We start from the raw sequence: 13,585 nt of genomic DNA on the forward strand, positions 1-13,585 counted from the left end.
AAAAAAAAAAAAAAAAAAAAAAAGAAAAAAAAAAACAAGGAATTTTAGAAATCACTTGACAAGAATGTCAAGACATACTGACTAGAAATCAAACCACAGCAGCTGCTTCTCACAGCTGCATGCCATGTGGCGACCTCGTTTGAACGGTTAGTGAGGCTTAAAATAGCCAGGAATGTAAAACTCTTCAGGATCAGGTCTCTCAGTGAGATAGCCACAGAAATCTACGTGGGGAAGGAGAGAGGGGAGGTTTGTCTTGAAACTGTTGGATCAGTGGTCAGAGGACTATCAACTGACAGCCAAATAAATCATACCAGAAGCCTGCAGTTCCCCACTCCTATGAATGATTGAAGCTAATGGTGCCCATTTGACAGATGGTGAAAAAGCATGTTGGCCCCTGAATGCTTGCAGATTGAGAATTCCTAATCTGAGCTATAATCCAAATACAGTTGACTTTCTAAGGAAAACAAAAGTAATGAGAGGTAGGCCAGGTGTAATGGCTCATGCCTGTAATCCTAGCACTTTGGGAGGCCAGTGCAGGAGGACTGCTTGAGCCCAAGAGTTTGAGACCAGCGTGGGCAACATAGCAAGACCTTATCTCTACTAAAAATTAAAATCATTAGTCAAGGCCGGGCACGGTGGCTCATGCCTATAATCCCAGCACTTTGGGAGGCTGAGGTGGGCAGATCACGAGGTCAAGAGTTTGAGACCAGCCTGACCAACATGGTGAAACCCCATCTCTACTAAAAATACAAAAATCAGCCAGGTGTGGTGGCACGCACCTGTAATCCCAGCTACTCAGGAGGCTTAGGTAGAATAGCTTGAACCCGGGAGGCGGAGGTTGCAGTGAGCCGAGATCATGCCACTGCACTCCAGCCTGAGCGACAGAGCAAGACTCTGTCTCAAAAAAAGAGAAAAACAGGCATGATGGCACCCACCTGTGTGGTCCCAGTTACTCTGGAGGCTGACACAGGAGGATTGCTTGAGCCCAGAAGTTCGAGGCTGCAGTGAGCTATGATGGTACCACTGTACTCCAGCCTGGGCGACAGAGCGTGACCCTGTCCAAAGAAAAAAAAAAAAGTAATGAAATGTAGAAGTAAATAACTTCTTCATTTTTTCCATCCTACGCCCGAGCCTGTTAGCACAGAGTTTTTTTTGGTTGTGAAACTAAGACTGGGACTTTCTCACCAATAGAGGGAAGAATGAGTTGACATTAGAAGGAAGCATGCTCCACCAAAGACAAAAGCAAAATGATGTTTTTTTTATTGTGGGAAATTCAAAACGATGCATATACTCATTCAGCCCCAGAGAAAACAGATGCACTTTCCCAAACATAGAAAAGGACCAACAACTTTTTTATTCCATTTTTCTTGTAAGAAAAACTAGTTTTCCCTGGTTGTAGTAGCTCTGTGGCAATCATAGTAAGAGCAGCAGCACATGCTGATTACGCACTGCACTGTGCTCCAGGCACTGTGCTGAAAGAACTCTTTGCCATGGGTCATTATCTTTTGATCTTCACAAAGTCTGTATGAAAATAATACTACCGTCATCCCCATTTCATGGTTGAGGAAACTGAGGCTTGGAGAGGTTAAGAAGTTTGCCCCGAGGCTTACTGGCTGTTGGGAGAAGATGGGATTTGCCCTGACCACTCTCACTCCAGGGCTGGCACTCTTTTTTTTTTTCGAGACAAGGTCTTGTTCTGCTGCCCAGGCTAGAGTGCAGTAGTACAATCGCCGTTCACTGCAGCCTCGACTTCCCAGGCTCAGGGACTCAGCCTCCTAAATAGCTGGGACTATAGGTGTGCACCACCATGCCTGGGTAGTTTTTTGTAGAGATGGGGTTTCTCCATGTTGCCCAGGCTAGGACTGGCACTCCATTGTAAAGCTCCTCGGGCACTGTTTTGTCGTGAGACTGAATGGAATGATTTTTGTAGTCTTCTAAGTCTCCTGTGGAGAGCTTTTCTGTTTCTCATTTGCATCCTGCTCTTTCACTATTGGTGACATTTCGCACTTCTGCCCTTTCCTTTTCTCTCATGGACTCCATGAATGAACACTGAATCGGAAATGTGAAGCCCAAGGTGAGAGTTTCACTTCCACCCCTAAGTGATCTTGACAATTCACAACCTCTTTGGGCCTGGTCTCTTGTCTGTAAAAGGAAGTTGTTGGGTGAGAGCCAAAGCCCACCCCTGTGCTAAATACCTTTCTTCTCTTTCCCCTCCCCGACCTGCCTTCCCATCTCTTTTCCCTTCCTTCTCTTCCAGTCCACTGGCAAGGCCTGGGTCCCACCTGATCCTCTTTCCTCCCATGTGGTAGGCAGGCAAAGGCAGTGGCATTAGTTGCACTGCTGTCTAAGAGGCATGGGGGGCCAGGCTCAGTGGCTCACGCCTGTAATCCCAGCACTTTGGGAGGCCGAGGTGGGTGGATCACAAGGTCAGGAGATCAAGACCATCCTGGCTAACACGGTGAAACCCCGTCTCTACTAAAATACAAAAAATTAGCTGGGTGTGGTGGCAGGCGCCTGTAGTCCCAGCTACTCAGGAGGCTGAGGCAGGAGAATGGCGTGAACTCGGGAGGCGGAGCTTGCAGTGACCCGAGATCGCGCCACTGCACTCCAGCCTGAGTGACAGAGTGAGACTCCATCTCACAAAAAAGAGGCATGGGGGACACTCAGACTGAGGAGCCTGACAGCCACACGATGTTCGTGGTGGAGCCCACAGGCAGCACTGGCCCTCCTCAGTGGGTAATGAGCAAAAGCTGGCTGTGCGGCTCCTCTACCCCACTCATTTTTGTGTGTTCTCCCTATCATTAGGATCCTCATACTGCCCCTTAGCTCACCCTCCTGCTTCGTGCCAAGCCATCCCAGCCTCCACCAGTCCCTCCCCACCTCAGCATCACCTCTCAGTGCTCTGCGCCCCATCCCCTGGGAACTCTGCTGTCTATTCAGGAAGCAGTGCATCATGTCTTCCTAATATGTTCACCATGCATCCCTTCCAGCCAGTATAATGCTTTAACTCATTGTAAGTCAACAGCTAAAACTTAAGGCCTTAAAGAAACTAGAGTAGTTTGGGACAAAATTCTTTCATTCTGACCACCAATGGGGGACCCATTTTTTGTGAAAAGGCTTTCATTATAACCCTGAACTCTGTGGTTTCAACTCCGCATTAGGCCACAGTGTCAGGCCTTTAGTGGTGAGATGGAAGCAGGGATAGCAAATGATATCATAATCCATGAAGAGAATTTATTTCATACCTCTATCATTTTTAGTTAATGTTTTGCTTAATTAATTTTAATTATTTGCTTCTAGAGGATATGTAAATTTTATTGAATATGGGATTGAATATTGAATATTTACTGAATATTTGGAATATTTCAGAGAAACTGAGGTTTTTTGGTTTTTTTTTTTTTTTTTAGACAGTTTCACTCTGTCGCCTAGGCTGGAGTGCAGTGGCATGATCTCAACCCACTGCAACTTCTGCCCGCCAGGTTCAAGCAATTCTGCTGCCTCAGCCTCCTGAGTAGCTGGTATTACAGGCGCCTGCCACCACACCTGGCTAATTTTTGTATTTTTAGTAGAGACAGTGTTTCACCATCTTGGCCAGGCTGGTCTTGAACTCCTGACTTCGTGATCCCCCACCTCGGCCTCCCAAAGTGCAGGGATTACAGACATGAGCCACCGCACTTGGCTTAATTTTTTTATTTTTAGTAGAGACAGGTTTCACCATGTTAGTCAGGCTGATCTCGAACTCCTGACTTCGTGATCTGCCCACCTCGGCCTCTAAAGTGTTGAGATTACGGGCATGAGCCACTGCACCTGGCCCTAAGATTTATTTATTTAATCTAGGTTGGCTGGCTAGGGTTCTATGGACCAAGAAGTACTCACTACCCATATCTCAGCAAATTAATGTTTTCCCAAAACATTTTAAATTATTGATCATGAATTTAACTAGCATCTATATTTAAATATTCCTTGACGCTATGGCTACTAAACATAGGAGCAACTTATATGAGGAAATGAAAATTCCTCCGTAACCTCCTCACAGTTCTTTTCAGTTTGTTCCTGATTATGTGGGAATTTACGGGCCTTCATCACATGAAGTCTGCCTCTTCAGGAACACTGCTTTACTCTTCACTATCGTAGCACTCATTTTGGATGACAGAGACAATATGCATTTCTTGAGCCTTCTCTTCCCTATTTTAGGTGTGTTTCTAAGGAGTAGGTTGGTTGTCATGGTTCAGGATGGAAGAATACTGGAGTAGGCAGTGGAGGGAGGCAGGCCATCTGGCCCTGAGGGAGGGGTCTTTAGGAAATCAGTAGACAGGCTGCTGGCCAGAAGCTTTTAGATGTGTTCTTGCTTAAAGCTGAACTCAAGGTCAGATCTTTTCTCAAGGCCCAGTTCTAGACGTCTAACCTTCCAAACTGAGGTCTGATCTTTTGGGTAAGCCCATGGAAAGATTGTGTGTTGTCTCCAGGTTTTGCTGAACAAAGTGGCCCGATTCCCCGCCCCATGTTCTCAGCAGCTCAGTCCTATCATTCCCTGATTGATTTCCACCCCCTGCCATTACAAATACCACCTGCAAGGAAGATGAACTTTGTCAGTCACCTTTGAATATAGTGCAGTTTGAATTCTGGAATGGAGGAGTAACAGCAGTTCACACATATTATTTTTATTCTTCATTTTTCTGTCAGTCGCTGTGGCAAGGTCCTAGGATACCACAGTGGCTTCTAGGATAACCAAAGAACACATATGACTTAGGATGGACATAGCATCTGTCTAGATAAACAGAAGAGTGGTTAGGAAATGGCACTCCAGTCAGACCCATGGCCTGTATCCTGGAAGCCCCACAGCAGCCCGAGCAGAGCAGTCGGAAGGCAGCTGCCTGCCAACCCACACCAACCTGTCACACGCCTATTATTCACCGACATGCCTCTATTATCTCACAAAGCATGGTGCTCCAGACCCAGGAGAGATGTGTCATAAAAGGGAGACTTTGCCTGATGGGTAAAAAGACATATGTTCCTGCCCCCGTTTTGCTATTCGCTGAGTTTTCAAAACCTCCCCAACCACACCCCTTGGCTCTTTGTGTGACTTCATAGCAAGGCATTCGTGCTAACAGGATGTTTCTGGGCCCAGTCGCTATTGCATTCCGGAGGCTGACCTCGGGAAGTCCTCTCTGTGAACTTTGTGCACAGCGGTAGGGTCCATCACCCTCAGCTAGTGTGCGGCAGGTCCCATACTGGGCTCAGCAGTTACAGGGATGGTTCAGTCCGGTTTCCACCCTCACAGAGTACAGCCTCATGAGCCTTTTCCTATTCGTGCTGAAATACAGTTTGAGAGATGATACCATGAGTTTGGGCTTTGCATACAAAAAAGAAAAAAAAAAGGTGCAGAGATTGATTTTCTTTTTCTGGAGCATAAATCTGAGCAGGCAAAGTGTCACGTGAAGCAAACTGCTGCAGTATGGCTCCTGTGGGCCTGAGTCTTCAGGGTTGCCACTAATCCTATTTCACATGGCTGCGGGGGTAGCCCTTTCTCCTCCCTTTTAACTATTTTCTGGCTAAGACATCGCCCTGGTTTTAAAAAAAAAAAAAAAAAAAAAAAAAAAAAAAAAAAAAGCTTGCTGTTTACCACATCTCAATTTTCTTAATGGTTTTTATCTATATTGATCCAGTACCTTAGCGACCCAGTCCCTATCCCCTTCCCTTTCAGTTCCCTTTCAGACAACCCAGGTGAGTTCATCAATATTGCCAGCAGATGATCTTAAGCCACAAATCATCACCCTTCTCGGGAAAACAGAACAAACAAAAACAGCCGGAAGGAGGGGGGCGGGCTGGGAGGGCTGTCGGTTAGAGCCGGAGAAGCACGGCCGGCCGGGGCTGCGGGGGGGCTGCAAGGGGGGCGTGCGCGCTGGCGCTCAGGCTCGGGCGGCGGCTTTGCTTCCAGCCGCGGGCGGCTGGGGCGCCGTTGCCTTGGCGACCGCGTCGCTCTCTAGGCGCAGCCTCCCCCCCGCGGCCGCAGCCCACCGGGCTGGTGCAGATTCCCTTTGTCTCCTCCGCTCCCACCTCCTCCCTTGCTTCCCTGCGTCCTTCCCCTCCGCCTTTCTTTGTCGCCCCGGATTCCCTGGCAGCCGCCCTTCCTGTGCTCGGCTCCGCTGCAGGTGCCCGGGCCGTGAGGACAGGTCGCCGCCACCCCCACCCGGCCCGCCCAGTGGCCTGGCATGAAACCAGTGTTTCAAAAAGCGGTGCCGGGCTGAAGCGCTGCACAGGAACTTGCTTTCCTCACCTGGGCGGCCTCGCTGGCCTTCAGCCAACGTGTACCGCGCAAAGCAGAGCTAGACGTGACAGCCCCTTTTAAGGACCCAAGAGATTCCCCACGGATCTATTCCCCTTCCTTCTGTTTGAGAGGGAGCGGTGTCACTTGGTGAGAGGGAGGAAAAAAAGGTGAGACGGCGTCCAGTGCCCTCTTGGCCTGGCTTGCTTGGCCTTCCCTGCAGCGAGGTGGGGCGCACATCCCCTACCCGGGCCGCAGAGAACCTGTCGGCTGCCGAGTTCTGCGACTCGATGGCATTGCGAGGCCCAAAGCAGAATTTCGAGGGCCTTTGAGAGTTGAAGTCGTGATTTGGGGGGAGGGGGTTCTGTGAGCAGAAAGTGCTGCTGTTAGCATTCACGGTCACCTAGTGATGAAGAGTGCTAGGGATTTGGCCACAGTAATGGCCCTAACCCAGAACCCTCTTTGTCCTGGAGCAACATAGCAGCTCTAGTGGCACTGGCGTCAAACATCAGATTGGCTCATATTCTAGCCGATACCTCTTCGTGTGTGCCAGTCTTAGTGTTGACTGATACACCGTAAGTGGGACTGTGGTTGCTCGTGAGGAGGGAAACGGAGGCCGGGCGACAGGGGTGGAAGGAAGTAGGCTTTCCCTCTAAATGCTTTGGGACCTGTGAATGGCATACCATGTGCATTTCTTATTCACTCTTTAAAATGAGATGTTTTAATATCACTTCTTCAAGAAAGCGTTCCCTGACTCCCCCGAGAGTAAATAAGATAGATTAGGTTTCCCATCACGATTCCATTGCAGTCTGTACTTTTACCATGAGAGCTCTTTGCAGAATTGTGAATAAACAGTAATGAGTGTGTAATTCATGTTTACAAGAGTCTTCCACACCAGGCTCTGAGCTCCATGAAGGCAGGAGCAAGACCTGTCTTACGCACCACCGTTCCACAAGGGCTGACACACAGGCTTTAGTCAATGTTGAAGAAAGAAATGAGAAGGGAACAAGAAAGAGGGTGATGGTGCAGTGGTGGGCCAGGTATTGTCCAGAGAGTGATAGCAGAGTAACAGGCCAGGTGCTGTCCAGAGGGTGATAGCAGAGTGGCAGGCCAGCTGCTGTCCAGAGGGTGAGCTGGGGTGACAGGAGGGGTGCCCATCTCCACGTCCTCCTCTGAGCTCTGTGACCCTCGGGGGCTCAGCCCCTCGTTCACAGGCACTTCTAGAATGTTGTTGCAAATCATTCTTGTAACTCTTCTTTTTAGTATCTGTTTAAGAATTGTCATAATAAAAAGTATGATTAATCAATTAAATTGTATGTAAGGGGAATCCTGTCATGTGCTAGGCCAGTTCCCAAGCAGCTAATTGGAGCATTTATCTGAAGCAAAGCGGGGCCAGCTCTTCTTCCAGTCGTTCCCAGGGAGGGTGATGCTTGGACGGTTTACAGCGGTGATGCACAGGAAAATCACCCAGGGAGCTTTAGCAATGCGACATTCAGGGGCCCACAGGCAGACCAATTGAAGCAGAATCTCTGGGGTTGGAGCCTGACCACTATTTATTTTTCATAAGCTTAACGTGCAATCAAGGTTGAGAATCTTTGCTCTTATGGGCTCCCGGAGACAGACAAGAGGAAGTGGCAACAGACACTCACCAAACCCAAAGATTCCATTTCAGCTGACACTGATAGACTTGAGGCTAGACAAAGAGGCTGTTTGCTTCAGCCCACTTCAGATTGTTTCAGTACTGCTCATAGAACTTCTCTTTGCCTTAAAATGCCTCTGGATACCCTCCTATGACAGTCATTTAAAACAAATGTGTGACTGCCTAATCAGGGCACAAACCATTTTTTCAGACTTGCCTGGGCAGCAGTGACCTAAATATTACTCGGGGAGTCTGACTTCCAGCTCCAGAGGAAGAATGTATTTGGTTTGATTGTTTTCTTGCTAATAAAGTTGGGCCAGTAATTCAGGGTCCCCACTGGGATAGCTGAACCCTTCGATGCTATGAATTAGTTCTTTAGACAGAAAGCAGTGGTGTCGAGTTTTTATTGAATTATTCGCCTTCCACTGGAATCACTATGCACCCGTGCTAATTTGTTGTGCCATTGTTAATGGATATAAGATAAAAGGAGCAGGAACTGGAGAGGATGGTGGAAGTGGCCCAGCCCATTTACACCAGCCAGGTATATGGAGTAAATCTTGGGAAAATGTGTCCATTTAATCCACTTACAAGCCAAAGGGTGTTAGTAGCAGCAGATCGTTCTGCTCTCTCTCTCCCAGGTAACCCTGCAGACAGTAAGTAAGGCCTGTATTAGAAGCCACTAAAGCTGTAAACACACACAGCAGGGAAATCTGCCTAAACTGCCCACTGAGGTATCAGATGCAATTGGCCTTCTACTAGAAGTGTGTCTGCACTCAAGGTCAAGCCAAATTTGGCAAGAAGCCATATGGAGACACTTCACATTTAAATCTGCTAGGAGACTGGGGGCAGGGAAACGAAGTTTGCTCTGGGGCTCTCAAATCCAATCGGTGATTCCAGAGAAAATGGGGACTCTTCATGGCAGGCAAGAAAAGGGCAGATGTGGCCTGAGAGAACCCACACTCTGGTTCCCAGCCAGCAAGCTCCAGCCTGGATCTAAACAACCCATTTCTGGGAACTTAAAATAAAAAATAAGAGAGCAGTCAAATGGACTGGAGACCCTCACAGGGCCTTTGATGTGTCTACCGGCAGCAGCATGGTGAGTGGTTTCTGTGATGTGGGATTCCAGAGCAAGAGGCACTGGACCATGGCCACTGGTTCATCTCTCATTATAGGGCCAGAAATAGATGCCCCATCCTAGGAAAAGGGAAATAAGGCTGTATGGAATGTTTCATCTGTTGGAATATTGTTCTGCTCTGCCTGACAAGATTACTGAGTTCTCAGTTCTGTAGCAATGGCATTGAGTAAGAGTCTGAAAATTGATGCATTATGTACTCGCTTAAAATAGCAAATGCAGAATAGAAAAAGCAGAGCTGCTAGGAAGTGTGCAGAACATATTGATAGAAAGACCTGCTTTGCCTCTGTTATTACCAGCATGAAAGTGTGTATCGGAGCAAGGGGTAGACTTTCCATCAGAAGCAATTGAGCAGTGGAGGCTCTTTTACCGCAGTGAGACAAGGGTACATTTTTTTAGCTGACATAAGTGAGTATAAATCTTTCTGTTCTCAAACAGGTGGTAGAAAGTGGGCAATTTGTTTCTTTTCATCTTGGTGTTCTGGCTTGGTTTATGAGATAGCTGCCTCTGTTTTAACTTTTTTGAATTCCCCTCAGAACAAAAATCCCCCACCACCTGCTACTTAATCAAATATTCTTCACTGTGGATTATAGTTGCCTAGATGGGAGCAAGGTTCAGTGACAGTGTGATGGAAAATATACAAAAAGAACTATGTCGTCATCCCCAAGAAGGAAGCATTATCCTTTGTCCTTAAAAATGGGATTTAAGGCCGGGCACAGTGGCTCACACCTGTAATACCAACACTTTGGTAGGCTGAGGCGAGAGGATTGCTTGAGCCTAGGAGTTTCTAAGGCTCTAAGGAGTTTCACATCTAAGACAAGCCTGGGCGACAAAGCCAGACCCTGTCTCTACAAAAAATCAAAAAAATTAGCTGGGCATGGGGGCATATACTTGTGGTCCCAGCTATATAGGAGGCTAAGGCAGGAAGATGACTTCACCAGGAGGTGAAGACTGCAGTAGGCCATGGCTGGGAGACTGGGCGAGACTCTTTATCTCAAAAAAAAAAAAAAAGGCAGGAGGAGGGGATTTAAAATACTGAATAACATGATAAAGTGTCCTTCTGGAATCGACAAGTCTTTTTGCCCTAGAACGTGGCATAGTTGCTTCTTAAGGGAATATCCGTGGTCGGGGCACAGGCCTTGAGAGGCTGGGCAAATGTCCTTTCAGCCCTGGTATCATTGTCTAACCAGCATTCCGCACCAACAGCCTCCCCCATTCAAGCGCTTACTCCATTAACAAACGTTAATGGGGCACTTATTCAATGCCAGGCACTGCACTAGCCACTGTGCATATATTTTCTCCTTTAACTCTCTCCAAAACCCTTTAGAAAAAAGAACATTATCACTGTTCATTATCCCAGTTAAGGAAACTGAGTTTAAAAGGATTAAGTAATTGCCCAGAGCCAGGCCATACAGCTGGATTTGAACCCTAAACTATTGATTCCAAACCTTGTATTCTTCCCACTATGCCTCCATTGTCTCCTCTTTTGATTAAGCAACATTCCTAGAAATACAGGGAACCTAGAAGGCCCCTGTCCCCATCTCTTTCCTGCTGCTGCTGCCAGCTGGAATGTCTGACTCCCGGATGTGTTATAACTAAACTTCTTAAAGACCGGCTAGTATCTGAGAAAAATCCCTTTTTTCAAGCCCAGCAAGCAATGTGATGTGCTAACAGCCCCTACATCGTGACTCAAACTAACTATAATTTACCGATTGTTGTTGGACATTGACTAGTTTCCAAATTTTTATAGGTCACCACGATTTTGGAAAGTGTGACCTGCTATTTACAAAGCAAGGATTAGACCTTCCCTCTTTTCCCCTTTATAATTTGCACTATTGCTTCTAAGAATACTGTTTTTTAAAGTTTGGACATTTTCAGATAAAGATTGCTGGAAATAATAGTGTTAAAAGTATTTTTTTAAATAAAAGAATAACATCGAAAAAAAGAAATCTTGGGCATCCGCGGTGGCTCACACCTGTAATCCCAGCGCTTTGGGAAGCCAGTGTGGAAGGATGCCTTGAGCCCAGGAGTTCAAGACCAGTTAGGGAAACATAGGAAAACCCTTTTTTACAAAAAAAAAAATTTTTTTTTTTTTTGAGACAGAGTCTCGCTCTGTTGCCCAGGCTGGAGTGCACTGGCACAATCTCAGTTCACTGCAACCTCCACCTCCCGGGTTTAAGCATTCTCTGCCTCAGCCTCCCGAGTGGCTAGTATTACAGGTACGTGCCACTATGACCGGCTAATTTTTGTATTTTTAGTAGAAACGGGGTTTCACCATCTTGGACAGGCTGATCTTGAACTCTTGACCTCGTGATCTACCCGCCTCAACCTCCCAAAGTGCTGGGATTACAGACCTGAGCCACCACACCCGGCCAAAAAATCTTTTTAAATTTGCATGGTGTCATATGCCTGTAGTCCCAGAAGGCTGCAGTGAGCCATGATCACACCCTATACTCCAGTCTGGGCAACAGAGCAAGACCCTGTCTAGTAAAAAAAAATAAAGAAAGAAATCTTAAGGAGTTTGGGGTGGGTGAGAATGACAGCCAGGTTGCTGAGGCACAGCTGTGCAGGCAGGCTTACCATTTCAATGCTAAATTTTCAAATTCCAGACTTTATTTGCTGTCACTTAATATAGCACAGCATCACTGTAATATTGTAAGTGCTGATTTTATAATAGAATTTTCTTACAAAAATAGGTTTTGTGAAACAATTTTGATATATGATAAACTGTTTTGACACATGATCTACCTTGCTGGATCACATCTCTTCCTTTAAGGGAGAGAGAGCACTGAGCCCTGTTTACTTCTGGGTCTACGTGGTGTGTAGTGAAACCCTTTGCATCCTTTTCCAGAGGAAGTCAAACTCAACACTGTCCAAAACCAAATTCATTCCCTCTTTCCACCTCCTCCTCCATCACATGAGCTCAAAACCTGGAGACATGGTAGGGTCTCCCTCTTATCACCCACATTGAGCCAGTCACCACGTTCTCACTCCTAAGCATCTCTCCAGTGGGACCCCATTCTTGCCCTCTCACCATCACAGCTCTTTCTGTCTTGACTTACGGTTTCCTAATTGGTCTTCCTGCCTCAAAATGCCCCCATCAGTCAACAGTCCATCTGCCATACTTCCTAGTTTATCAGTTTCATGTATTGGCTCTTTATTAAGCACCTACTATATGCCACGCCCTCTTTTAGGTACAGGGGATACAGACAAGGTCCCCCCTCCCATGGAGCTTACCTTTGGTCAGGAGATGGAAACCATAGGAGACAGACAATTAACCAGCTAAGTATCAAACAAGTCCATTTCAGTTAGTAGAAAGCACACTGAAGAAAACAAAGTATTATCTATTTTGTCTCCTCAAGAATCCTTGGCTGGGCATGGTCAGGCTTCAAGGTGCCTGAAACATAGCCCCCATTCATCTTGAACTCCCTGTCAAGTCCTCCTCATCCTCCAAAGGGCAGCTCATTGCCTTCTTGTCTGTGGGGTCTTGGAGGCCACTGTGGCTGGAGAAACCCAGTTAGGCTTCAGGGAGAAAGGACGAGTAGAGTTTGAGGGACATTATTAAAGGAAGGAGAGACACTGGCTGAGCAGGTGAGTCACCTTCAACCCTGGTACACCAGGCTCTCTCCCTCAGCACCCTGTTTAGTGGCTCTGTCTTCATCCCTATCTGTGGGGAGTAGCACGAAAATGAGAAATCCTGACATGGACCTCTGGACCCAGTGCTGAGAGCCTAGTTTATTCCAATGATGCATCTGCATGGCAAAGCCATGCAAAGCCAGGATACAGCCTGAGAGGCCACACCCTTGCAGGGAGCAGGAGGAAGTCCTGGGCACCTCCCTCCACCCTGGGCCTGCTTAGCGCACTCTAGACCTTCTGTGATGCTGACTCTATTGCACCTGACACAGTAGCTCAGGTAGCCTCCCTCCCCAGGCTCTGAGCTTTCTGAGAACTGAGGCCTTTTTATTATTTATCTTGCATCCCAGAAGATGCAGATGTTTCATGATGGCTCTTTTTATTTTTTTTTTATTTTTATTTTTTTGAGATAGAGTTTCACTCTTGTCACCCAGGCTAGAGTGCAGTGGTGCAATCTCTGCTCACTGCAACCTCTACCTCCTGGGTTCAAGCAATTCTCCTGCCTCAGCCTCCCAAGTAGCTAGGATTACAGGCGTGCACTACCACCCCTGGCTAATTTTGTATTTTTAGTAGAGATGGGGTTTCACCATGTTGGTCAGGCTGCTCTTGAACACCTGACCTCAGGTGATCTGCCCACCTCGGCCTCCCAAATTGCTGGGATTACAGGCATGAGCCGCCGCACCTGGCCAGCTCTCTTTTTAATACATATGTCCCCAGCGTGTTTGTGTGCAGGTGCTAACTGCTTTCAATGTTCAATTCTCAGGTGGCAGGGACTGGGATCCTGTTAACTCCTCTATCCAGTGACCCACAGCTACACACAAATATAAATTTAAATGCTTCTTGATAATGGTGAGCTGAATAAGCAAATATATGATGGCATTCCTGACAAACCACTAAAAATCGTCTGTTCAGGCCG

At 47.1% G+C, this 13,585-nt stretch overlaps 1 protein-coding gene and 1 long non-coding RNA gene across 4 annotated transcripts in view; one reads left to right on the forward strand and one right to left on the reverse strand.

Moving 5' to 3' along the window:
• LOC108541376 (uncharacterized) overlaps nucleotides 1-7,705 on the reverse strand; it is a 9,236-nt gene extending 1,531 nt beyond the window's left edge. Inside the window, exons 1-5 of one of the 3 annotated variants that reach the window (XR_001888947.1) lie at nucleotides 6,278-7,705; nucleotides 5,154-5,313; nucleotides 4,893-4,989; nucleotides 4,598-4,768; nucleotides 1,789-2,142 (exon numbers count right to left, since the gene is read on the reverse strand). This is a non-coding gene — a long non-coding RNA (uncharacterized LOC108541376). Of the gene's footprint in view, nucleotides 1-1,788; nucleotides 2,143-4,597; nucleotides 4,990-5,153; nucleotides 5,314-6,277 lie in introns of those variants that run through there. The other 2 variants (XR_001888946.1, XR_001888945.1) reach the window with 2 other exon arrangements.
• The window catches only part of MYO1D (myosin ID), a 389,352-nt gene that overhangs the window by 354,633 nt on the left and 21,134 nt on the right, over nucleotides 1-13,585 (forward strand). The window lies entirely within an intron of this gene.

The sequence above is a fragment of the Rhinopithecus bieti genome, unplaced genomic scaffold (assembly GCF_001698545.2).
Source record: "Rhinopithecus bieti isolate Rb0 unplaced genomic scaffold, ASM169854v2 scaffold_19652, whole genome shotgun sequence".
In the NCBI taxonomy this organism is placed as follows: domain Eukaryota; kingdom Metazoa; phylum Chordata; class Mammalia; order Primates; family Cercopithecidae; genus Rhinopithecus; species Rhinopithecus bieti.